The sequence below is a fragment of the Oryctolagus cuniculus genome, chromosome 20, assembly GCF_051225735.1.
Source record: "Oryctolagus cuniculus isolate XC-2025 breed Fujian yellow rabbit chromosome 20, ASM5122573v1, whole genome shotgun sequence".
NCBI lineage: Eukaryota > Metazoa > Chordata > Mammalia > Lagomorpha > Leporidae > Oryctolagus > Oryctolagus cuniculus.
The window spans coordinates 52653704-52680074 of NC_142886.1; the positions used below are offsets into that span (position 1 = coordinate 52653704).

Genomic DNA, 26371 nt, shown 5'->3' on the forward strand with positions numbered 1-26371 from the left:
TCCCAGACTCAGTGCCCCGCGTTCTCCATCATTACGTTTGAGCACAGCGACCAGGAGAAGCCAGCGCAGCCCAGTCTCCATGGTGAGCGTCTGTGTTGAGTGCGATCACTGAGTGGACACCTGGGAGTGCTGGGGCTGGAGCTCCTGTGCCAGAGCTGCAGGGTGAGGGCTGGGCTGGTTTTCATGGGCAGAGGGAGCCCTATTTGCATGTGCTGCTGCTATATAGCAGGCATGGGGTCAGATGCCTGAACAGGACAGGGCCCAGGGAAGTTGTCTGTGTTCTTGGTGTGTTGGGTGATGGCTATGATAGAATTAAGATCATGTGAATTTTTATGTTATCATAATTTTAAAAAGTTGAAGGCAATGACCTTGTTTCATTTTAATATGTGTGTACCCTTCATATCGAGTGTTAGCAATATCATGTCCCTCATTTATTTAAATAACCACTAGTTCCTTATCATCTATATGAAAGACATTGGGACAGAGATAGAGAGAGAAGGGGTGAGAGATACTTAAATGTAGAGATGGACAGAAAAGGTGACAATGGGAAATTTATGCCTTTGGGTTGACAGTCCAGACATCCCAAATGCCTATGACATCTAGGAATTAGTCTTTCTGAACCCTGGAGCAATAAACTGTGTCTGTAATTCCAACGTCGGTGGTAGGGGTTCATTTGCTTGTAGCATCATCTACAGTTTCCCATGATGCATTATGAGGGAAAAGTGTGGGAAGCCGTGAGGCTGGGCTCAGTCAGTTCTCTGATGGGAACACGGGTGACCCTAGTGGGGACTTAGCCAATTTTGTCCTAATGCCTGTCACCCACTTTTAAATAGATGAAATACTCAAGTGGATTTTTTAAGGTTAACTATGTTTTTTCCTTATTCATCCATTTTCTTAAAGTTTAAAAACTGTTTAAACTGTTTAAAACTGTTCCTGAACACAGAACACTGTACATGGTAGTGGGGTGTAGTGTGCTATTGGAATGTGCATGGTAGAAATGGGCACAGATGAACTCACTGTCATTCACATTTCCACCTCCTTCCCATCACTCTGTTGTGAGGCCTGGAGACCTCAGTTCTAGTCATTCTTGGAACCTGTTGTGTGTTTTGGTGAACTGTGTCAGCCCAAAGTGGTGTGGGCAGAATTATTCCTGCCTTTGGTGGTGCTTTCTGCCCTCGTATCAGCTGCCCTGTGTTCTCTCTTCCCTGTTCTTTTTTTTTTATTTTTTGACAGGCAGAGTGAACAGTGAGAGAGAGACAGAGAGAAAGGTCTTCCTTTGCCGTTGGTTCACCCTCCAATGGCCTCCGCAGCAGGCGCGCTGCGGCCGGCACACCGCGCTGATCCGATGGCAGGAGCCAGGTACTTCTCCTGGTCTCCCATGGGGTGCAGGGCCCAAGCACTTGGGCCATCCTCCACTGTACTCCCTGGCCACAGCAGAGAGCTGGCCTGGAAGAGGGGCAACCAGGACAGAATCTGGCGCCTGGATCAACTAGAACCCGGTGTGCCGGCGCCGCAAGGTGGAGGATTAGCCTAGTGAGCCACAGTGCTCTCCAGTCTTCCCTGTTCTGTAACCATGACTCTGAGATTAGCTCAAGCACTGGGTAGAAGTCACTGTGTCACAATTCACCCGCAGTCCTGCGTTTGGGTAATGCAGCTTTGTTCACAATAGTTCAGTCTACAAAGAACAAGTGTGGATAAAACAGTGAATGGATTCTTTCACATTTAGACAAAGAATATTATTCAGTATTAAGAAGGAGGTTGTTCTGTCATTAGGAAATGTGGGTCAGCCTGGAGCATACATACTAAAAGAAATGATCCAGGTACATGTGGACACACAGTATGTGACATTAGTTATACATGCAGTGCACAAGCTTGAACTCACAGAGGTAGGCAGTGCAATGGTGAAAACTGTCTACCATGATCCAAGTCAGGCTCCTGAATTTAGGCTGAGCCACCCCCCAGCCTTTACAGCCATTCAGGAAGTTAACCAGTGGATGGAATTCTCCCTCCATTTGTTGATCTCTTCCTCTCTTGCTATAGCACTGTTTTTAAAATAAAATAAACAGAGACTTAAAATACATTGAAGATTAATTGTACATATGATTAGGAGCCTGTTTCCTAATGTTGAATGATCTCAAGCAACTGAATCCCAAGGGAAGAAATCAATTGTGTACATGCAGTGATGATAAGGTGGAGACAGGAGCAGCACTGGAGTGAGCCTGTGGGATTCCTGCCTCCCGTATCAGGATGCTTAGTGCTGTGTCCTAGTTTGGTTCCAGTGTGATATTCCTGCCTGAGCACACTCTGGGAGGCCGTAGGTGAAGTTCCAAGTACTCCCATGTGGGAGCCCTGGACAGAATTCCAAGCACCTGGCTGTCACCTGACCCAGCTGAATCTTTTGTAGCCATCGGGGAAGTGACGCAGGAATTAGAAGATCACTGTCAGTCTCAGTCTCTCTGTGGTTTTGTACAAATACATAAAGATAAGTTCTCAAATAAAATGATAAATTTTAAAATATATATAATATCTATAAATTATTAAAAGAAGATATATAGGCAAACATATAAAATGCTATAAATCTGTGACCATCATGTATGTCCATGTTGGAAGCACAATGAGACATCGCATCGCCCCAGTTAGAATGGCTATTATCAGACATACCAGAGCTGACATGTTTTATGGAGGTAGAGAGAGATGATAACCCTGGTACAAGTCTGTGTCACGTTAATTAGTAAAACCGTATGGAAAAGCATCAAAAACTAGAAATAGAATTATTACATGATCTTCAAGCACCATTGCATGGTACATGAATATGAAATCCCAGGGAGGTGTCCACGGGATCTGCAGTCAGTGTGGCAAACACCTCTGCAGTTCCTTGTTCATTTAAAGCACCGTCATTCAAAAGAGTTCACACATATGATCCAGTGACATCTCATGGAAGAAAGAATGGAAAATGAAGAAATGGACAAAGTTACATTTTAAAAGGAGTTTAAAAGCAGTACAGAGTAAGAAATTCTGTAATTTTGGACAACTTGGATGACCCTGGAGAATAATGTGCCTAGGATAATATGTCAGTAAAAGTACACTCTGCTAACCATCCAGGCCAGGAAGACATATAATATGTGATGCTACCTACATGGGATAAAAGGATGAACAATGGCCAGTCATGAATATTCAGATCTCTGCATACTGGTGTTGTGTTTGCCAATGTTTTATGGAGATGATAAAAAAAAGGCAGTGCACTCAGGCTTGGCAGCTGGAACCCAGGAGCTTGGAACTGCATCAGTGTTCCCTCCTTGGTGATGGGGCCTCATAACAGATCCATCATCTACTGTCTTCCAGGGTGCATTGTCAGTACAAGTATGGGAAAGCGTGAAAATGGGCTCCATCCAGCAATGTGATATGCAGCCTGAGTGACTCCCACTGTAATGTTAATGAAAGACTCCAAATGGATTGACATTTGGAGCATAGACGTGGAGTAAAGAGCAGGGACTCTGGACACATGATCTCTGGGACTGGCTCTTCCTGCAGCTGTGATTCAGCCTCAGGACACTGGTCATCATGCTGGAGCCACAGACACAGCTCCCTGTGATGTGGAATCCAGCTACAGAGTGCACAGCCACTGTGTGTCCCACTTTCTGCTCTCCCTGAACCATACAGGTGCAGGTGGTCTCATGACACTGGAGCAAAACTAGCCCAGCTGGAAGTGCACACCCAACACTTTCCATTCAGTTATGACCTTGACTGCTGATGTCCAGTGTTTTTCCCTCCTGAGTCCAGGCAGGGAGTCCCACAGGAGGGTCCCAGGACCTAGAGAATGAGGAAGTCCCTGTAGGCTTCCCAGGTGCCTGCAGAAGCTCAGCCTGAGACACAACTGAGCATTAAGTATATTCCTGAGTGCTGTGACATTCACACAGGGACCACAGACTGTTTCAGGATTAAAGGAAAATGGAGATCGGGTATAAAGTCTGTTAGAATTGATGCAGAACACTCACAGTTTAAAATAAGATGGTTGGTTCAGTTCAGCACAGTCGCTCGTTTTGAAAGGAGAGAGATACTTAAATAGCAGATTTTTAAACTCAAACCCTGGCTCAGCTATTGCTGGATTGAAAGGGAAAAGTAAAATTGCCCTAAAATCAGCAGTGTCCTAAGAACTCTGTCCTGACTCAGGCTGGACAACACTCACGAGGTCCCCAGATTGTCCCACATCTCTGATACTGGAGACCACTGAACCTAAATTCGTTCATGTAGGCCTTCTCCTGTCACATCAGAGAGTCAGTACAGGGTCAGAATCATCAAAGAAGAATTCTTCCCTCAAAACTGTTGCAGGAGAGGAAACCCCAATTCCCTGACAGGAAACCAGGGCTTGGGCTCCTTCTGCACCTGTGCATGACCAGAATCTGCACTCAGTGTGTCTTGTGTGCCCCCTGCAGGGAGGTTTGTGTCTGGGCTCAGCCTGAGTGCCCTTCATGTGTCTCTGGCACAGAAATAGGCGGCCGTGTCCGTGGCAGTCAGACTAGTCATTTTCAGAGACACCGTGTTCTCCTTGGTGTTTCTGGAGATGGTGAATCGGCCATTCACCCAGCTCGTGTACCATGTGCTACCACTACCAGTATTAATGTATGCGATCCACTCCAACCCCTTCCCTGGAGCCTAGCGGACCCAGAACATCGCGTAGTTGTCACTGAAGATGTATGCGGAGGCTTTGCAGGAGAGTTTCAGGGATCCCCCAGGCTTGAACAGGCCTCCCCCGGACTCCTCTAGCGGCTCCTGACACTGGACACCTGCAAACACAGACGTCCTGGTCAGGAAGCTATCACTCACACTCTCTGGGTCTCTCACTCATGTCCTCTCCCAGACTCAGTGCCCCGCGTTCCCCATCATTACCTTTGAGCACAGCGACCAGGAGAAGCCAGCGCAGCCCAGTCTCCATGGTGAGCGTCTGTGTTGAGTGCGATCACTGAGTGGACACCTGGGAGTCCTGGGGCTGGAGCTCCTGTGCCAGAGCTGCAGGGTGAGGGCTGGGCTAGTTTTCATGGGTAGAGGGAGGCCCTATTTGCATGTGCTCCCCCTATATAGCTGGCATGGGGTAGACGTCTCAGACAGGACAGTGCCCAGGGCAGACATAGTGTCCTTGGTGTGTAGTTGATGGCTGTGATATGATTCAGATCATATGAATTTTTATGTTATCAAAATTTTAAATAGTTAAAGGCAAATACCTTGTTTCATCTTAATTCAGTGTGTATCCTTAATATCCAGTGTTAGCAATATCATGTCCCTCATTTATTTAAATAACCACTAGTTCCTTATCATCTATATAAAGACATTGGGACAGTGATAGAGAGAGAAGGGGTGAGAAAGACAGAAATGTAGTGATGGACAGAAAAGGTGACAATGGGAGAATTCTGCCTTTGGGTCGAGAATCCCAAACATCCCAAAGTCTGCAACATCTAGGACTTAACCCTTCTAATACCTGAAGCAGAAAAAACTTTCTGTGTTTCCCAGGTCCCTTGTAGGGGCTCATTTGCTCTTAGCATCATCCACAGTTTCCCATGATGCGTTACCAGGAAAAAGTGTGGGAAGCCGTGAGGCTGGGCTCAAGCAGCACTCTGATGGGAACACGGGTGGGGACTTTGCCAATTTTGTCGTAGTGCCTGCTGCCCACTTTTAAACAGATGAAGGACTGCAAGTGGATTCGTTTAAGGTTAACTATATTTTGTTTCTTATTCAACCATTGTATTAGTTTAAAACTGTTCCTGGGCTGGCGCCGTGGCTCACTAGGCTAATCCTCCACCTTGGGGCGCCGGCACACCGGGTTCTAGTTGATCCAGGCACCGGATTCTGTCCTGGTTGCCCCTCTTCCAGGCCAGCTCTCTGCTGTGGCCAGGGAGTGCAGTGGAGGATGGCCCAAGTGCTTGGGCTCTGCACCCCATGGGAGAAGCACCTGGCTCCTGCCATCGGATCACCACAGTGGGCCGGCTGCAGTGCACCAGCTGCGGCGGCCATTGGAGGGTGAACCAATGGCAAAGGAAGACCTTTCTCTCTGTCTCTCCATCTCTCTCACTGTCCACTCTGCCTGTCAAAAAAAAAAAAAAAAACTGTTCCTGAACACAGAACACTGTATGTGGTAGTGGGGTGTAGTGTGTTATTGGAATCTGTGTGTTGTAGAAAAGGGCACAGATCAACTCAGTGTCAGGCACATTTCTACCTCCTTTCCATCACTCTGTGTTAGGAGGCCTGGAGACATCAGTTCTAGTTATTGGTGGAACCTGTCATGGGTTGTAGTGAACTGAGTCAGCCCACAGTTGTGTCTACAGAATTATTCCTTCCTGTGAGTGGTGCTTTTGGCCCTGGTAGCAGTCGCCCTGTGTCCCCCTCTTCCCTGTTCTGTAACCATGACTCTGAGTTCAGGTCAAACACTGGGTAGAAGTCACTGTGTCACAATTCACCCTCAGTCCTGCGTTCAGGTTGCAGCTGTGTTCACAGTAGTTTAGTCTACAATAAAGCAAGTGTGCATAGAACAGTGAATGGATTCTTTCCCATTTGGACATGGAATATTATTCAGTATTAAGAAGGAGGTTGTTCTGTCATTAGGAAATGTGGGTCAGCCTGGAGCATAATGTGCTAACAGCAATAATCCAGGTAGATGTGGACACATAGTATGTGACATTAGTTATATGTGCAGTCCACAAGCTTATTCTCACAGAGGGAGAAGTGCAATTGTGATCACTGTCTACCATGACCAAGTGGGAAACTGGAGGAAATTCCAAGCTCCTGGTTTCCGGCTCAGCCTTCCCAGCCTTTGCAGCCATTCACGAAGTGAACCAGTGGACGGAAGCCTCACTCTCCATCTGTTGGTCTCTTCTTCTCTTGATATAACACTGTCTCTAAAATAAAATACTTAAAATAAATTGAAGATTAATTATACATATGATTAGGAGCCTATTTCCTAATGTTGAAAGATCTCAAGCAACTGAATCCCAAGGGAAGCAATCAATTCCTTAAATGCAGTGATGATAAGGTGGTGACAGGAGCAGCACTGGAGTGAGCCTGTGGGATTGTTGACTCCCGTGTCAGGATGCTGAGTGCTGTGTCCTAGTTTGGTTCCAGTGTCATATTCCTGCCTAAGCCCCTCTGGGAGGCAGTAGGTGAAGTTCCAAATACTCCCATTTGGACAGCTGGACAGAATTCCAAGCACCTGGCTGTCACCTGACCCAGCTGAATCTTTTGTAGCCATTGGGGAAGTGACCAGGAGTTAGAAGATCACTGTCAGTCTCAGTCTCTTTGCCTTTTTGGAAACATATGTGTGGGGCTCCATGGGATGCGCAGCCATGGAGCCCCCACGTCAAGGTCGGTCTGATAGCTGTTGCTGTGTCTTTATCACAAGGCGAATGTTGCTAGTTTCAGTTAGGGCAATGCTTTCCCACGGTTGGGACTTTCCAGAGGAGTTGAGAATGTTGTAAACAACAAGATGGCGCCGAGGACTGTGCGGTGAGCCTGCCTGCTGTGTGACACCTCATCTGATTGGCCCGAGGACGCGTGCACAATGCGTGAACAGACAGCAGATTGGAGTGTTCCGTGCATGGACTTGAGCCCGCTTGCAATTGGCCAGATTTTGTATATAAGCTCTGTGCTGAGGAAGGAGGGGGCTTTTCTGTCCACTCTCCTCCCTTCATTCTTTCTCTGTCGCTGTTATTTTCTCATTAAAAGTCTACTGAAGACCGATAAGTTGCGAACAGTGTCGTTCCTTTGCGGGCAAGGGAGCGACAAGTGGTTCCGTGACTCGGATTCGGACCACTTTCTACACGCAGGAATAGGTAAGGAACAAAAGGTAAGTGTGCGTGTGCACGGAAATCCAGCTGGGGAAAGAATAGAAACCATGGTTACGTCGAAGAAAGACGGGGAAATTAAGTGCCAGAAGAAAGGGTAAAGGAATCCCTTAAAAGGCGGGAGTACAAAGTGTTCAGAAACGCCAGGAAATAGGCGGAAACTTCCTTTTTACCTCCAAATGGACAATACTCCATCCACCACTAGGTTGGGCATGCTGTTGATCCACTTGTTAAAAGCTGTGGGGATGCCCGGTAAGGCCGCTACAGTATGCGCATTCACTAGGGCCGTTGCCAAGAGGTCACCGTGGTTTGCGGAAGGTGGCCAATTAGATGAGCAACAGTGGCGGAGAGTAGGGAGACAGTTGAGAGCAGCCAGAGAGCCGGTAGAAATACTTAGATTATGGCAACTCATTGAACAGACACTTCAGGACCCCACTGAGAGCATAGGGCTTTTACTTGATGAAGGATGCGAGCTCCTAGAAAAGGTTCAGGAGGAGTCTCGGCATGATAGTCAGTCTAGTGACTGTGGTAGTCAGTGGGACAGGAAACAGATGGACAAAGGTCCCTGTAGGGATGAGCCACTGGATAAGACAAAGGAAAATTCAGTGAAGGACCATCCCCCATCGAGTGCGTTCCTGCGCTCGAGGGAGCCATCTCATTTATATCCCAGTTTGACTAGGCTAGCAAATTTGTCCTTAGAGGATGAACCGCCGCCGCGGTATCGTCCATTGACTCTCCCTAAATCTGCCCCTAGGAAAAAAATAAAAAAGTTATAAAGACTCCATTACAGACGCAGGGAATAGGGTTAAACAAGGCGAGCCATAGAATGGTTCATTAATGCTATAGGAATAGTCAGTCCTTGGTTCACAAAAGAAGTCATAAATGAGCAACATTGGGATTTGCTCAAAAAAGATTTAAATGTGCATAAAAAAAAAAAACAAAGCAAGCTGTGACAAAGGCTGTCAAAACTTTGTTGCAGATGTAAAAAATAGGGTTAAAGAAACAAACCGTAGAGCAGTTTATCAGTGCTGTTAAAACAATTAGTCCTTGGTTTGCTGAAGAGGGTGTTGTGGATAAGAAACACTGGGAGTAAAAAATATAGATCAGTGTACACTGGACAGCCTTCACCTTGCATTTAAATATTTCATTTGAAGTAAATGTTCTCTGTTATAAAGTTCATATTACTATGTAAAATGAAAAATTGTGGTAACAAAGTGTCCGGACTACCCATTCTATTTTTGTTTTATGTACTAACTCTACCCCTATTATTGATAGGAATGCTTGAGCAGATTATGCTTGGTTTGCTTTACAAAAAAAAATGTAAGTCAAAATATGCCGCAAGTAGTTAAGATTCCACACACCTGCAGAAATGTAATAATTACAGATAATAAGAGGCTAGTTCCCTCAGATATGTTTCAATTTATCCTTAAAACATACTGAATATTATTGTGTTTGATTGCTAAATGTAGATTTGTATAAAAATTTGTATTATATTCTTATGATGTATTAATTATGCCTATACCTTGGTACAACTCTAGGGCCAAATGTAAGGACAAATTTTTGGGATGGAGAGGCTTGTGTCTTTGTTTGGCTCTGATAAACAAGTAACTTGTCTGCCAGATGACCTTCTCCTGCTCCTTGGGAGCCTGGCCAGCTCCCGGGGAGGAGGATAAAGGAATGTTTTCTGATAAACAGGTGGGCATGCTTCGTGTCTCGGCTCTCTGGCCAAGATCCGGAACGGGACACACTGCTTGCCTAACATCTTGGCAATGAGCCACCCTGTCCTTGGGGGCTTTAAGGGGGAGCCGGAGAAAGCCTCTGCTGCTGCTGTTTCATCCTGGGGGAACACGCAGTCAAGCTGAACGTTAAATGTGCCCATGATGATTACTAATGATGTTTAATTCTCAGTACGGATCCTTTTCTGGTGCTGTGTGAAAATTGCCTAGTAATGCCCATAGTACTGTAAATTCTACAAAACATAAGTACAACGCAGATATGGATCAATTGGCTATTGTGGCTGAGGTGTTCTGTAACAGTCCCTTTAATAAAAAATTAACAAAATAAATTAATTTAAAAAACAGAACATTCAGGACCTGCCACTCTACTTGGTATGTCATTACAAAAATCAACAAGGAGGGCTATACCTGATAAATAAGGGTACTATCAATGTGGGCAACAGGCACATGTACAAATATTGTCCAAAAGTCAAACATCAAAAAAGCCCCTCCTCCTGGGATTTGCCCCCAGTGCAAAAGAGGAAGGCATTGGGCCAATAAATGTCACTCCAAAACTAATAAAAAATTCATTAAATAAATAAAGTTCAAAAAATTAAAAGCAGGGCTGGCCCCAGGCCCCATCCCAACAAATTTTGGGGGCCATGGCATTTGTTCCTCAACAGAACACCCTAAATCCATCAATTTCCTCCATGGAGCCACAGAGGGTAGTGCAGGACTGGACCTCAGTGCCACCTCCTATACAGTATTGACCCCTGAGATGGGCCCACAAGGCCTCCCTACTGGGATTTTTGGTCCTTTGCCAACTGGGTTTTTTGGTCTCCTACTGGGCAGAAGTAGTATAACTATAAAAGGGTTACAGGTTTTTCCTGGAGTTATAAACACTGACTTTACTGGTAAGATAAAAATTATGACTCAAGCCAATAATGAAACTTTAACTCCAGGACAATGCATTGCTCACTTGATTCTGTTCCCCTTCTCTTCAATTGGTAAGTCTTTTTCAAATAAAAGAGAAAATAACGGTTTTGAATCTTCTGATGCTTATCGGATACAACCTATAACTGAGGACCGACCCAAATTTTTCTTAAAATTAAATAAAAAAGTTATTCAGTGGTCTTTTAGATACTGGAGCTGGTGCCTCTGTTATTTCAGCAGCAAGCTGGCCCACAAATTAAAAAAAAGAAAATTACCATAACTCAATTGCAAGGTATTGGTCAGAGTCAAAGATTAACACAAAGTTCCATTTTGCTACAATGGGAGGATAAAACATATATTTTGGCTGCATTACTTGTTAATCTCTGGAGACGTAATATTCTAACTCAAATGGGGGCTTTAATACATAGTCCAAGTAAGATTGTTACCATTAACATACTTCAACAAGGTCATTTGCCAGGTAAGGGTTTAGGCAAACAACAACAAAGCATCACATCTCCAGTTACTATAACTGTCAATCATAACCAGAGAGGCTTGGGTTTCCCTTGATGGCTACTGGTCAGCCTGTGCCCCATACAAAAATTAAAATAAAATAAAAATCAGATAATCCCGTGTGGGTGAATCAGTGTCCTTTACTGCAGGAAAATATAAATACTGCACAGATATTGGTAAAAAAAAAATTAACAGCAGGACATATAGTTCCCTCTAATTCTCCTTGGAATAGTCCTATTTTTGTTATCAGAAAAAAATCTGGGAGATAGCGATTGCTTCAAGGCTTTAGGGCTGTTAATGCTACTGTGGAAATTATGGGGGCTTTACAACCAGGTTTACCATTGCCTACTACAATTCCAAAGGACTCTTATATTGCAATAATAGATTTAAAAGATGATTTTTTATACTATACCTTTACATCCAAAAAATTGTCCCCGATTTGCTTTCAGTGTTCCATCAGTAAATTTTAAAGAACCTATGCAAAGATGCCTATAAAGGATCTTACCTCAAAAAATGGCTTATAGCCCTACTTTGTGCCAATAATTCATTAATGCTGCTCTTCAAAAAATTTGCAAAAAATATAGCAATTTATATATTATACACTATGTGGATGATATTTTCATAACTGGACCCGAGAAATTTTTGGTGATATAATGTCTGACAGTAATAAGAGAGCAATTAACTGCTTTTGGTCTTCTCATAGCCCCTGAGAATACGCAACTTCAATATCCTTATCAATATCTAGACTTCCATTTATACCCATAAAAAATACTTCCACAAAAAGTCACCTTACAATTGGATTCTTTACAGACTTTAAATAAGTTTCAAAACTTCTAGGAAATATTAATTGGCTTTCTGCACATCTCCACCTCACAACAGGAGACCTTAAACCTTTATTCAATATCCTAAAAGGAGGTCAAGCTTCTGTAATTTGTGATGGTCACCATACTGTTATTAACACCTCTTTTTCATCTCTACAGCTAGTTAAATTAGCTGCTGTTGCACTTGCATTGCAGTCTACTTTGGATGTAGCGGTTAACATACACACCAATAGCAAATATGTGTTCCTATCGGTGCCTCAATTGAAAACGTGTTCATTCCTTCCTAAATCCTCAGCTGCTTCTCCTTTGTTTTCTCGCATTTGCACTGTCATTCGACCACATACCTGCCCTTTCTTCATAGGTCATATTCGAGCACATTCCAATCTTCCTGGACCATTGGTAGAGGGTAATCATTTGGCAGATTCTGCTCTATGAATATATTCTATTAATACAGCAACAAAAGATCATGTTTTACATCATTTAAATGCTCATACATTATGCTTAAAACATAATGTTACTCAAGAACAAGCTCGACAAATTGTAAAATTCTGTTCTACTTGCTCCATCCAGTTACCATTACCTCACTTTCGAATTAATCTTCGTGATTTATTCCCCCAATCAACTATGGCAAATGGATATCACCCACTTCATGAAATTTGGTAAACAAAAATAGATACATGTGTCTATTGATACTTGTTCTGGATTTATTTTTGCTTCCTTACATACAGGTAAAGCTACAAAACATGTTATTGCCCGTTGCTTACAAGCTTTTGCTTCCCTAGGAACTCCAAAACAGATTAAAATGGATAATGGACCTGCTTATATTTCTGCCTCTTTTAGAAATTTTTGTGTAACTTTCTATCTCATGTTACTGACATTCCTTATAATCCTCAGGGTCAAGACATTATTATACGTACACATCACACTTTAAAACAACATTTTAATAATATAAACAAAAGGGGGAGTTTAGGGTTCTTGCCCATTCTCCCAACAAATGGCTCTCACGTGCTTTATTCATTTAAAATTTTTTCACATTGGATAAAGATGGTCGTTTTGCATCTGATCAACAGTAGCATCCACAAACAGCTGGGGTAAGAACAATGGTAAAATGGAAGAATCCTATCACCAATCAATGGAATGGACCTGATCCAGTACTGGTATGGGACATGGGCTCTTAAGGGATGGATACTTTTATGCAACCAATTTGCTTTTACATTGTTAGCCCCTAATGATTTTTGCAACTGCTCACTGGGCCGTGTGGCCCCAATGCTAACATCTGTATTTCCAAAGGCACGACAGCGACGCTCATTACCTGAGAACTGTGATGATGATGTCATCTTAATTGGAGACCTGCTTTCACCATGGCTATGCAGCTAGTGGGAGTTCCTGGATTGCTTTATGCAAATAATCGTGGACTACAAAGGCTTACATGTCTGGTGACCAAAACAATCAATCTTACTGCTACTGCGCTATCCAATATAGCTGAAGAATTGGATCAAGTTCACTCAGGAGTACTCTTAAACTGAGCAGCTATCGATTATTTGCTGTTAAAAAATCATATAAACTGTAAATCTGTTCCAGGGGAATGTTGTTTTAACATTACTAACAATGCCATATATAGAGTCTGTTATTGATAAACTTAAAAGAGTAAAATGCAACATATATTTATTGCTAACCCACTATTCATTTGGAGGGTTTCAATGGATTCGTTAGTTATTAATGTGGGCTGGACCGTTACTGCTTTTCATACTTTGTATGGGATGTTTTCCATGTGTTCTGCAATTTGTGCTATCTTCGCTACAGTCTGTATGGACTGACATTCATCACTTAAAACTTCATACCAAGCCTCCTTTGTAATCAAAAATAATTAATATTTGGCTGTATGTTTCATCTCTCACCTAATGTTGGGCTAAAATGGTACTCAAAAACAGGTAAGACACTCCACATCCAGTACCTACCTAAGACAGGGCTCAAGTTAAAGAATGGGTTGCTATCGGTTGCTTGTTTGTCATGGTACCACTGGGCTTTGCCTTCACTGCCAGATGGATCAGAGCCTTAGCACTCCATCAGCAGAATACCAACTTGATAATCCAACAGGCTATGCTGGCCACCTTGTGATCTCACCCCAATAAAGAAGTATGGCTTAGCATGATGGAGCGGTAGTCAAAGACGGTTAAACACTGATGGGCGCTCCTAGCAACCTAAGACAGAGGGTAGGACAGGCTTCCTATGACCTCCATGACAGGTAAGCAGGTAGCACGCCATTGGGTACCTAAGACAGGCAAGTTTCCATGCCATTTAAATAATAAAGAAGGGGGAGATGTGGGACCCCATGGGATGTGCAGCCATGGAGCCCCCACGTCAAGGTCGGTCTGATAGCTGTTGCTGTGTCTTTATCACAAGGCGAATGTTGCTAGTTTCAGTTAGGGCAATGCTTTCCCACGGTTGGGACTTTCCAGAGGAGTTGAGAATGTTGTAAACAACAAGATGGCGCCGAGGACTGTGCGGTGAGCCTGCCTGCTGTGTGACACCTCATCTGATTGGCCCGAGGACGCGTGCACAATGCGTGAACAGACAGCAGATTGGAGTGTTCCGTGCATGGACTTGAGCCCGCTTGCAATTGGCCAGATTTTGTATATAAGCTCTGTGCTGAGGAAGGAGGGGGCTTTTCTGTCCACTCTCCTCCCTTCATTCTTTCTCTGTCGCTGTTATTTTCTCATTAAAAGTCTACTGAAGACCGATAAGTTGCGAACAGTGTCGTTCCTTTGCGGGCAAGGGAGCGACACATATGTAAATGCAAATATCTAAATAAGTGAAATAATATCCATAAATGTTTAAAAAAGATATAAAGGCAACATATAAAATATCTGGAACCATCATGCATGTCCATATTAGATGCACAATGAGACATCCCATCCTTCCTGTTAGAATGAGTATTATACAATCCAGAGCTGACAAACCATGTGGAGGAAGCTAGAGACAATAACTCTGGTGCCAGATCGGAGTCAGGTAAACAAGTAAAACTATAATGGAAAATCATCAAAAACTGAGAAATAGAATTTTCACAAGATCTTCAAATACCATTTCTGGGTAGAAGGAATATGAAATCCCAAGGAGGTGTCCAAGTGTACCGCAGTCAATGTGGCAAACACCTCTGCTCTTCCATGTTCAACTAATGCAGCGTCATTCACGAGAGTTCACACATACAATCCAGTGAAATATTCATGAAGAAAGAATCAACAATGGAACAAATGGACAAAATTATATTTAACAGGAAGTTTATATGGCAGTACAGATGAGGAAATTCTGTATTTTGGACAACTTGGATGATCCTGGAAAATAATGTCCAAGGATAATGTGTCAGGGTAAGTACACTCTGCTAACCATGCAGGACAAGAAGACAAATAATACGTGATGCTGGATACATGGGATAAAAGGATGACGTCAAAGAGGCAGGAAGTACGATGGTGAAGACCAACGTCTGAGTGAGGGAGGAACAGAGGAGACGCTGTAGTAGGGTCAGAGTTTCAGTCCCACAGGATCCACACACTGAGGATCTACTGTACAGCATGGTCACAGCAGTGAAGGGAATATTGTGTCTACAGAATTCCAAAACAGGAGACAACTGACATTCTACCATGGAAACATGTGGTTTTCTGATGAGCATGTCAGTAAGTCTGACTTCATAACTCCACTCAATTTGATATATTCAGTTTTCAACACATATCATTGTACCTCATAAGTCTGTGTTCAGGTGTTATTTATCAAACATTTATGATCAAAAATGATCAAAAATGAAGATTAAACACTCTGAATACTTGTGTTGTGTTTGCCAATGTTTATGGAGATGATAAATGAAGGCAGTGCACTCAAGGCTTGACAGCTGGAACCCGGGAGCATGGAACTGCATCAGTTTTCCCACCTTGGTGATGGGGCCTCATAACACATCCATCATCTACTGTCTTCCAGGGTGCATTTTCAGTACAAGTATGGGAAAGCGTGTAAATGGGCTCCATCCAGAACTCTGATATGCAGCCTGAGTGACTCCCTCTGTAATATTAATGAAACACTCCAAATGGATTGATGACGCCAGTCAGCATAGACATGGAGTGAAGAGCAGGGAGTCTGGACACATGGTCTCCGAGACTTGCTCTTCCTGCAGCTGTGATTCAGCCTCAGGACACTGGTCATCATGCTGGAGTCACAGACACAGCTCCCTGTGATGTGGACTCCAGCCCCAGTGCACAGCCACTGTGTGTCCCACTTTCTGCTCTCCCTGAACCATACAGGTGCAGGGGGTCTCACGACACTGGAGCAGAACCAGATCAGCTAGAAGTGCACACCCAACACTTTCTATTCAGTGATGACCTTGACTGCTGATGTCCAGTGCATTTCCCTCCTGAGTTCTGGCAGGGAGCCCCCCCAGGAGGGTCCCAGGACCTAGAGAATGAGGAAGTCCCTGTAGGCTTCCCAGGTGCCTGCAGAAGCTCAGCCTGAGACACAGCTGAGCTGCAGTACATTCCTGAGTGCTGTGACGTTCACCTTAGGGACCACAAACGGTTTTAGGATTAAAGGTAAAAAGGAGTTTGGGCGTAAGTCTTTAGAAAGTGAATGTGGAACAACAACAGCTTAAAATAAGACTGCTGGTGCTATTTGCTTACATGCTCATTTTGATAGGAAGAGGGATGACTGAAATAATTGAAGTTAAAAAAACAAGACTCTGGCTTGACTCTCTCTGGGTTTGAAGGGAAAACTAAAATTGTCCTAAAGCCGCCTGGGCCTTGAGAACGCATCCTGTGTCAGACTGGACAACACTCACAAGGTCCTCAGATAGCCCCACATGTCTGATCCTGGTGACCACTGTCATCGTTCACGAACCTGAAACTGTTCATATAGGACTTCTTCCTGTCATATCAGACATCTCCAGGTCAGTGAAGTCAGTGGCAGGGACAGAGTCATAAAAGTAGAATTCTTCTCTCAAAAGTGTTACAAGAGCAGAAACCCCATTCCCTGACAGGAAACCAGGGCTTGGTTTCTCTGCACCCGCTCATAACCAGAATCTGTGCTCAGTGCGTCTTGTGCGCCCCCTGGGGGAGCAATGTGCCCCTCAAGGAGGTTTGTGTCTGGGCTCAGCCTGAGGGCCCCTCACTGTGTCTCCCACACAGTAATAGACGGCCGTGTCATCCTCTGTAAGATGGTTCATTTGCAGAGACACCATGTTCTGGGCGTTGTCGCTGGAGATTGTGAATTGGCCCTGCTACCACTACCAGGATAAATATATGTGATCCACTCCGGGACCTTCTCTGGAGCCTGGTGGACCCAGCTCATGCTGTAGCTACTGAAGTCTAACCCAGAGGCTTTGCAGGAGAGTTTCAGGGATCCCCCAGGCTGGACCAGGCCTCCCCCGTACTCCACCAGCTGCTCCTGACACTGGACACCTGCAAACACTGATGTCCTGGTCAGGAAGCTGTCGCTCACAGTCTCTGGGTCTCTCACTCACGTCCTCTGCCAGACTCAGTGCCCCGCATTCTCCATCATTACCTTTGAGCACAGTGAACAGAAGCCAGTGCAGCCCAGTCTCCATGGTGAGCTTCTGTGTTGAGTGCGATCACTGAGTGGACACCTGGGAGTGCTGGGGCTGGAGCTCCTGTGCCAGAGCTGCAGGGTGAGTGCTGGGCTGGTTTCATGGGCAGAGTGGGCCCTATTTACATGTGCTGCCCCTATATAGCAGGCATGGGGTCAGACGCCTCAGACAGGACAGTGCCCAGGGCAGATGTGGTGTCCTGTGGTGTAGGTTGATGGCTATGATAGGATTCAGATCATATAAATCTTTACATTATCATTGTTGTTTAAACAATTGAAGGCAATGACCTTGTTTCATTTTAATATGTGTGTACCCTTAATCATCCAGTGTTAGCATGTCCTTCATTTTTAAATAACCATTGGTTCATTTTTAACTCTTTGAATAACATTGGAATAGTGACAGTGAGAGAAGGGGTGAGAGAAAGAGAAATGTAGAGATGGACAGAAAAGGTGACAAAGGGAGATTTCCACCTTTGATTCACAGCCCCAGAAATCCCAAGTGCCTACAACATCGAGGACTTAGCCTTTCTAAAACCTGGAGCCCAAAACTGCGACTTTGTTTCCCACGTCAGTGGTAGGGGCTCATTCACTTGTAGCGTCATCTACAGTTTTCCAAAATGCATTATCAGAAAAAGTGTGGGAAGTCGTGTGGCTGAATGATTCATTCTGATGGGAACACGGGTTTCCCTAGTGGGCACTTTGCCAATTTTGTCCTAATGCCTGCCTCCCCCTTTTAAACAGATAAAAGACTGCAAGTGGATTCTTTTTAGGTTAACTATGTTTTGTTTCCTTATTCATCCATTGCCTTATTTAACACTCGTCATGAACACAGAACACTGTGCATGTTAGTGGGGTTTGTGTGCTACTGGAATCTGTGTGTTGTAGAAATGGGCACAGATCAACTCATTGTCATTCACATTTCCACCTCCTTTCCTACACTCTGAGTTGGAGGGGCCTGGAGGCCTCAGTTCTCATTATTCGTGGAACCTGTCGTGGGTTGTGGTGAACTGAGTCAGCCCACTGTGGTGTGGGCAGAATTATTCCTTCCTGTGAGTGCTTTGTGCCCTGGTATCAGCTGCCCTGTGTTCCCCCTCTTCCCTGTGTCTAGTAACCATGACTCTGAGTTCAGCTCAAGCACTGGATAGAAGTCACTGTGTCAGAATTCACCCGCAGTCCTGGGTTCAGGTAATGCAGCTTTGTTCACAATAGTTCATTCTAAATAAAGTGAAATGTGCCTAAAACGGTGAATGCAGTCTGTTACATTTGACATGGAATATTATTCAGTGTTAAGAAGGAGGTTGTTCTGTCATTAGGAAATCATGGGTCAGCCTTGAGCATAATATGCTAACAGAAATAATGCAGGTACATGTGGACACATAGTATGTGACATTAGTTATATATGCAACCCACAAGCTTGAACTCACAGAGGGAGGGAGTGCAATGGAGATCACTGTGTACCATGACCCAAGTGTTTGTTCCCTTCCAGCTCTGTGGGAAACTGGGGGAAGTTCCAGGCTCCTGGCTTCAGGCTCAGCCATCCCAGCCTTTGCAGCCATTCAGGAAGAAAACCAGTGAATGGAAACTTCACTCTCCATCTGTTGATAGATTTATCTCTTGCTATAACACTGCCTTTCAAATAAAATAAATACTTAAAATAAATGAAAGATTAATTATACATATGGTTAGGAGCCTATTTCCAAATGTTGAATGAATTCAAGCCACTGATCCCAAGGGAAGCAACAATTCCTTAAATGGAGTGATGATAAGGTGGTGACAGGAGCAGCACTGGAGTGATCCTGAGGGATTCCTGCCTCCCGTGTCAGGATGCTGAGTGCTGTGTCCTAGTTTGGTTCCAGTTTCAGTTTCCTGCCTAAGCCCCTCTGGGAGGCAGTAGGTGAAGTTCCAAGAACTGCCATATGGACACCTGGACAGAATTCCAAGCACCTGCCTTCACCCGACCCAGCTGAAGCTTTTGTAGCCATCTGGGAAGTGACCAGGAATTAGAAGATCACTGTCAGTCTCAGTCTCCTTGCCTTTTTGGAAAAATATGTAAATACAAATATCAAAATAAATGAAATAGTATCTATAAGTTTTTAAAAAAGATATAAAGGCAACATATAAAATGATATATTGGGACCATCATGCATGTCCATAATAGATGCACAATGAGACATCCCATCATTCCTGTTAGAATGAGTATTATCCTACAATCCAGAGCTGACAATCCATGTGGAGGAAGCTGGAGATAACTCTGGTGCCAGATCGGAGTCAGGTAAACAAGTAAAACTATTATGGAAAATCATCAAAACTGAGAAACAGAATTATTACAAGATCTTCAAACACCATTTCTGGGCAGAAGGAATATGAAATCCCAGGGAGGTGTCCAGGGGAACCGCAATCAATGTGGCAAACACCTCTGCTCTTCCATGTTCAACTAATGCAGTGTCATTCACGAGAGTTCACACATACAATCCAGTGAAATATTCATGAAGAAAGAATCAACAATGGAACAAATGGACAAAATTATATTTAACAGGAAGTTTATATGGCAGTACAGATGAGGAAATTCTGTATTTTGGACAACTCGGATGATCCTGGAGAATAATGTCCAAGGATAATGTGTCAGGGTAAGTACACTCTGCTAACCATGCAGGACAAGAAGACAAATAATATGTGATGCTGGATACATGGGATAAAAGGATGACGTCAAAGAGGCAGGAAGTATGATGGTGAAGACCAATGTCTGAGCAAGGGAGGAGCAGAGGAGAAGCTGGAGCAAGGTCAGAGTTTCAGTCCCACAGGATCCACACATTGAGGATCTACTGTACAGCATGGTCACAGCAGTGGAGGGAATATTGTGCTACTGAATTCCAAAACAGGAGACAACTGACATTCTACCATGGAAACGTGGTTTTCTGATGAGCATGTGAATAAGTCTGACTTCATAACTCCACTCAATTTGATACATTTATTTATCAACACATATCATTGTACCTCATATGTCTATGTTTTGGTATTATATATCAAACACTTATGTAAAGGAAATGATTAAATGATCAAAAATGGAGATTCAACACTCTGAATACTGGTGTAGTGCTTTCCAATATTTTCCAACATTTTATGGAGATGATAAATAAATTCCAGTGGACTCAAACTTGGCAGCTGGAACCCAGGAGCATGGAACTGCATCAGTGTTCCCACCTTGGTGATGGGGCCTCATAACACATCCATCATCTACTGACTTCCAGGGTGCACTGTCAGTTACTAGTCTGGGAAAGTGTGCAAATGGGCTGTGTCCATCCCTCTGATATGCAGCCTGGGTATCTCCCTCTCTAATACTGATGGAAGTCTCCAAATGCATTGATGACCCCAGTCAGCATAGACAGGGAGTGAAGAGCAGGGACTCTGGACACATGGTCTCCGAGACTTGCTCTTCCTGCAGCTGTGATTCAGCCTCAGGACACTGGTCATCATGCTGGAGCCACAGACACAGCTCCCCGTGATGTGGACTCCAGCCCCAGAGTGCACAGCCACTGTGTGTCCCACTTTCTGCTCTGCTGAACCACAGCAGGTGCAGGGAGTCCCACAACATTTGACAGAATCAGATCAGCTAGAAGTGCACACCCAACAGTTTCCATTCAGTGATGACCTTGACTGCTGATGTCCAGTGCATTTCCCCTCTGAGTTCATGCAGGGAGCCCTCCAGGAGGGTCCCAGGACCTAGAGAATGAGGAAGTCCCTGTAGGCTTCCCAGGTGCCTGCAGAAGCTCAGCCTGAGACACAGCTGAGCTGCAAGTACATTCCTGAGTGCTGTGACGTTCACACAGAGACCACAGACTGTTCCAGGATTAAAGGTGGCCACATTCTGTGGAAAGTGAGTGTGGATCACCCACAGTTTAAAAGAAAATGCCAGTTCAGTTCCGCGCACAGGCTGCTTTGACAGGAAGAGAGGGAAGTAGTTGAGGTTTCACAGACCAGAGATCCTGGCTCAGCTGTCTCCAGGATATAAAGGGAAAAATAAAATTTTCCTAGAGTCGGCAGTGCCCTGAGAACACCAGCACGAGTTAGACTGGAGAAGACTCACGAGGTCCTCACAGATCCCCATGATATCTGGTCGCAGTGAGGACAGTTGTCAGTCATGAACCCGAAATTGTCACGTAGGACTTCTTCCTTCTATTCAAAGTTTCTATCCGTCAGTGAAGTCAGTGGCAGGGACAGAATCGTAAGAATAGAAGCATTTCCTCAAATGCGTTAGAGGAGAGGAAACCCCAATTCCCTAACAGGAAACCAGGGCTTAATGTCCCTCTGCACCTACCCATGACCAGAATATATATTCAGTGCGTTTTGTGCGCCCCCTGGTGGAGACGCGCGCCCCTGCAGGGAGGTTTGTGTCTGGGCTCAGCCTGAGGGCCCCTCACTGTGTCTCTCGCACAGAAATAGGTGGCCCTGTCCGCCGCTGTCAGACTGTTCATTTGAAGATCCACAGTGTTCTGGGCGTTGTCGCTGGAGATGGTGAATCGGCCATTCACACAGCTCGCGTAGTATGTGCTACCATCACCAGCATAAATGATTCCAATCCACTCCAGCCCCTTCCCTGGAGCCTGGCGGACCCAGCTCATGTAGTAGCTACTGAAGTCGAATCCAGAGGCTTTGCAGGAGAGTTTCAGGGATCCCCCCAGGCTGGACCAGGCCTCCCCCGGACTCCTTCAGCTGCTCCTGACACTGGACACCTGCAAACACAGACGTCCTGGTCAGGACACTGTCACGCACACTCTCTGTGTCTCTCACTCACGTCCTCTCCCAGACTCAGTGCCCCACGTTCTCCATCATTACCTTTGAGCACAGCGACCAGGAGAACCCAGCGCAGCCCAGTCTCCATGGTGAGCGTCTGTGTTGAGTGCGATCACTGAGTGGACACCTGGGAGTCCTGGGGCTGGAGCTCCTGTGCCAGAGCTGCAGGGTGAGGGCTGGGCTGGTTTTCCTGGGCAGAGGGAGGCCCTATTTGCATGTCTGCTCCTATATAGCCAGCCCCGGAGTAGATGTCTCAGACAGGACAGGGCCCAGGGCAGATGTACATGTCCTGGGGGTGTAGGCTATGATAGAATTTGGATCATATGAATTTTTATGTTTTATTGCTTTTTTATAACAGTTGAAGGCAATGAACTTGTTTCCTTTTACTATGTGTGTACCCTTAATATCTAGTGTTAGCAATATCATGTCCTGCATTTTTTAAATAACAATTGTTTCATATCATCTATTGACCTCTCTATCATCTATATGAAAGACATTGGAATAGTGATAGAGAGAAGGGGTGAGACAAACACAAGTGTAGTGATGGACAGCAAAGATGAAAATGGGAGATTTCTGCCTTTGGATTGACAGCCCCAAACTCCCCAAATGCCTACAACATCTAGGAGTTAGCCTTTCTAAAACCTGGAGCCCAGAACTGCGTCCGTGTTTCCTTTGTCGGTTGTAGGGGCTCTATCACTATAGTGTCATCTGTAGTTTACCACAATGTGTTATCAGGAAAAAGTGTGGGAAGCCGTGTGGCTGGGCTCAAGAAGCACTCTGATGGGAACACGGGTGTCCCTAGTGGGGACTTTGCCAATTTTGTCCTAATGCCTACCGCCCATATTTACACAGATGAAAGACTGCAAGTGGATTCATTTAAGGATACTATGTCTTGTTTCCTTATTCATCCATTACGTTATTTTAAAACTGTTCATTAACTCAGAACACTGTGCATGTTAGTGGGGTGTAGTGTGCTATTGGAATCTGTGTGTTGCAGAAATGGGCACAGATCAACTCACTGTCATTCACATTTCTACCTCCGTTCCATCACTTTGTGTTGGGAGACCAGGTGTCCTCAGTACTGCTTATTTGTGGAACATGTCGTGGGTTGTAGTGAACTGAGTCAGCCCACTGTGGTGTGGGCAGAATTATTCCTTGCTTTGAGTGGTGCTTTGTGTCCTGGTAGCAGCCGTCTGCTGTTCCCTCTCTTCCCTGTGTCTAGTAATCATGACTCTGAGTTCAGCTCAAGCACTGGGTATGAAGTCACTGTGTCACAATTCACCCACAGTCCTGGGTTCAGGTAATGCAGCTGTGTTCACAATAGTTCAGTCTACAATAAAGCGAAATGTGCATAAAACGGTGAATGCAGTTTGTTACATTTGACATGGAATATTATTCAGTGTTAAGAAGGAGATTGTTTTGTCATTAGGAAATCTTGGTTCAGCCTTGAGCATAATATGCTAACAGAAATAATGCAGGTACACGTGGACACATAGTATTTGACATTAGTTATATATGCAACCCACAAGCTTGAACTCACAGAGGGAGGGAGTGCAATGGAGATCACTGTGTACCATGACCCAAGTGTTTGTCCCCTTCCAGCTCTGTGGGAAACTGGGGGAAGTTCCAGGCTCCTGGCTTCAGGCTCAGCCATCCCAGCCTTTGCAGCGATTCAGGAAGGAAACCTGTGGAAGGAAGCTTCTCTCTACACCTGTTGGTCTCTTCCTCTCTTGCTATCACACTGCCCTTCAAACTAAATAAATAGATATTAAAATAAATGGAAAATTAATTTTATATATCATTAGGAGCCTATATGCATATGTTGAATAAACACAGAAAACTGAATCCCAAGGGAAGACATCAATTGTTTAAATGCAGTTACTGACAAGGTGGTGACAGGAGCAGCACTGGAGTTAGCAATGGGATTGCTGCTCCCGCATCAGGATGCTGAGTGCTGTGTCCTAGTTTTGTTCCAGTTTCAGATTCCTGCCTAAGCCCACTCTGGGAGGCCGTAGGTGAAGTTCCAAGAACTCCCACGTTGGAGACCTGGACAGAATTCCAAGAACCAGGCTGTTGCCTCATCCAGCTGAAGCATTTGTAGCCACCTGGGAAGTGACCAGGAGTTAGATGATCACTGTCAGTCTCAGTCTTTGTGGTTTTAGATAAAAACGTACATACAAATTTTAAAACAAAATCTATGAATTTTAAATGTATATTACATCTATAAAATTTAAGAAGTGATATAAAAGCAAACATGTAAAATGCCACAAATCTCAGATCATCATGTATGTACATTTTAGAAGCACAATGAGATGTCCCATCCTTCATGTTAGAATGAGTATTACCAGACAAGCCAGAGCTGACAATTCTTGTGAAGGAAGAGAGATGACCACTCTGGTTGTACAAGGCTGGAGTCAGGTAAATTAGTAAATCCATTATGGAAAGTCATCAAAAACTGAGACTTACAGTTATCACAGGATCTTCAAACAGCATTTTGGGTAGCAGGAATGTGAAACCCCAGGGAGATGTGCATGGGATTCACAGTCTCTATAGAAAATACAACTGCAGTTCCACGTGCAATTAAAGCAGCGTCGTTCACGAGTGTTCACACATATAATCCAGTGAAATTTTCATGGAAGAAGGAATCAATAATGGAAGAAAAGGGCATGGAACAGAGGAGACGTTGGAGCAAGGTCAGAGTTTCAGTCCCACAGGATCCACATGTTGAGGGATCTACTGTACAGCATGGTGACAGCAGTTAAGCAAATATTGTGTCTACAGAATTCCAAAACAGAAGACAACTGACATTCTACCATGGGAACATGTGGATTTTGTGATGAGCATGTCAATAGGAGTGACTTCATAATTCCACTCAATTTGATACATTCGTTTTACAACAATATCATTGTACCTCATATGTCTATATTCAATTATTATTTATCAAACATTTATGATAATGAAATGGCAAAAATGGCAAATCATGAAGATTCAATACTCTGAATACTGGTGTTGTGTTTGCCAATGTTTTATTGAGATGATAAACAAAGGTAGTGCACTCAAGGCTTGGCAGCTGGAACCCAGGAACATGGAACTGCATCAGTGTTCCCACCTTGGTGATAGGGCCTCATAACAGATCCATCATCTGCTGTCTTCCAGGGTGCACTGTCAGTTACAAGTGTGGTTAAGAATGTAAATGTGGGCCAGTGCCGCGGCTCACTAGGCTAATCTGGGTTCTAGTCCCGGTTACGGCACTGGATTCTGTCCCGGTTGCTCCTCTTCCACTCCAGCTCTCTGATGCGGCCTGAGAAGACAGTGGAGGATGGCCCAACTGCTTGGGCCCTGCACCCGCATGGGAGACCAGGAGGAAGCCCTTGGTTTCTGGCTTTGGACTGGCGCAGCATGCTGGCCGTAGCAGCCATTTTGGTGGAACCAATGGAACAAAGACTTTTATCTTTGTCTCTCTCTCTCTCTCTCCCACCGTCTAAATCTGACTGTCAAAAAAAAAAAAAAGAACGTAAATACATTCAGTCCAGCACTGTGATATGCAGCCTGAGTGACTCCCTCTCTAAAACTGATGAAGGATTCCAAATGGATGATGATTCCAGTCAGCGTAGACATGGAGTGAAGGGTAGGGACTCTGGATACATGGTCTCCGAGACTGGCTCTTCCTGCAGCTGTGATCCAGCCTCAGGACACTGGGCATCATGCTGGAGCCACAGACACAGCTCCCCGTGATGTGGACTCCAGCCCCAGAGTGCATAGCCACTGTGTGTCCCACTTTCTGCTCTCCCTGAACCAAGGCAGGTGCAGGGGATCCCAAGACACTGGAGCAGAACCAGATTAGCTGGAAGTGCACACTCAACATTTTCCATTCATTGATGACCTTGACTGCTGATGTCCAGTGCATTTCCCTCCTGAGTTCTGGCAGGGAGCCCTCCAGGAGGGTCCCAGGACCTAGAGAATGAGGAAGTCCCTGTAGGCTTCCCAGGTGCCTGCAGAAGCTCAGCCTGAGACACAGCTGAGCTGGAAGTACATTCCTGAGTGCTGTGACGTTCACACAGGAACCACAGACTGTGTTAGGATTAAATGGTAAATGAAGATTGGGAATAAAGTCTGTGGAAAGCGAGTGTTTGTCGCCCACAGTGTAAAATGAAAGGTTGGTTTAGTTCAGCACACTCACTCATTTTCA

General features: G+C 44.6%; 1 pseudogene and 1 gene segment (V, D, J or C); both read right to left on the reverse strand.

Moving 5' to 3' along the window:
* LOC149120180 (Ig heavy chain V-A1 region BS-5-like) overlaps positions 1-26371 on the reverse strand; it is a 480385-nt gene that overhangs the window by 396972 nt on the left and 57042 nt on the right.
* LOC149120194 (immunoglobulin heavy variable 3-23 pseudogene) lies at positions 4468-22329 on the reverse strand (annotated as a pseudogene).